Below are 1,346 nucleotides of genomic sequence, written 5' to 3' on the forward strand. Positions count from 1 at the left end.
AACCAATGTGTCCCTGAGCAAGGCACTTAACCCCTAGTTGCTCCAGAAGCGTGCGACCTCGACACATATAGCAATTGTAAGTCGCTTTGGATAAAAACGTCAGCTAAATGGAATGAAAATATATCTAATTTTGTCATTTTTGTTAAATTTATTTGACCAAAAGGGTTTCATCAAAAATGGACACACAAGTTTTTTTTTATTTTTTTATTTTAAGTTCTTTTGAAGGTACATTGTGTAAGTTTGAAATTATTAGAAAACTGATGAGCTACATTTACTGTTTACAACGGCAGGGCCTGCCATCTCGTTTAGCAGCACGTTTTGAGGCTTGTTTCCTGTTACACTGATGCCCCAAGGGCACATTTAGATTAAAGTGCATGAGAAAAAATCTGAACCACATGAAGGGTGCATTTGTGTTGAGCAATTTCTTTGTCAGTTGCAGTTTGTTTTTAAATAGAAAAAGAAAAAAAAAAACAGAAAATCTGAGATTTTTTTTCAAAGCCCAGCTGTACAATGCATGTATCAAAGCTGATATCAACAAAGTAGCTTTTGGCTGAAGCCTCCGCCTTAAAGAGGGGTATGTAAACATTTTCTCAAACCATGTTTTGTCTAGAATTCACTGTGGCTTGAGACACACACAAACACACTGCACCATGGTAAATCAAAATCCCTTCAAAAGCAGTTGTTTTCCTTGGGTCTCAAACACAGCGGGGAGCATGGATTTTTCGGTGTATGTGCCAGACTAATGCAGTTCTTTCTTTCTTTCTTTCTTTCTTTCTTTCTTTCTTTCTTTCTTTCTTGGTGTTGGGTCACACAGTTTTGAAGCTTAATGGAAGCTTTGTGTGTCTCAAATAGTGCTGCTGTTTTTGATTTGGTGTTCTGATTTAACTCTTTTTTTTTTGTGTGCACATCCAGCATTTTAGAAATTCTGAGGTCCAATAACTGAGTTTGCTTGGGGGGTATGGCCGCATGGCCGCCAAATAAAGGGCATACAATTAAAAATATTACAATGTGAACAGTGTTGGGCAAGTTACTTTTAAAAAGTAAGTAGTTAGTTACTTCTTCCAAAAAGTAACTAAATTAGATACTCAGTTACAAATAATAAAAGTTACTATTGCATTACTTTCAAGTAAATTTTGATATGCTCAAATGTGACCCCACCTCCACCCTACTTTAATGGAACTAAAAATACATGTGCATGTTCAATTACTTATGGTAAATCTGAACATTATACTGAAATGGATAATCTATAACTTAAACTTAATACAATACATCATTAACAGAAACAATGTACACACATCTAAACTGTTTTAATATTTTAATATTGCTGTGGGACAAAGTGAGACTAG

At 35.1% G+C, this 1,346-nt stretch overlaps 1 long non-coding RNA gene across 1 annotated transcript in view; it reads left to right on the plus strand.

Annotated features, from left to right (window-relative positions):
- The window catches only part of LOC116692619 (uncharacterized), a 7,752-nt gene that overhangs the window by 1,723 nt on the left and 4,683 nt on the right, over positions 1–1,346 (plus strand). Inside the window, exon 2 of the long non-coding RNA XR_004332739.1 lies at positions 226–234. This is a non-coding gene — a long non-coding RNA (uncharacterized LOC116692619). The remainder of the gene's footprint in view (positions 1–225; positions 235–1,346) is intronic.

This window comes from Etheostoma spectabile, chromosome 7 (genome assembly GCF_008692095.1).
Source record: "Etheostoma spectabile isolate EspeVRDwgs_2016 chromosome 7, UIUC_Espe_1.0, whole genome shotgun sequence".
In the NCBI taxonomy this organism is placed as follows: Eukaryota; Metazoa; Chordata; class Actinopteri; order Perciformes; family Percidae; genus Etheostoma; species Etheostoma spectabile.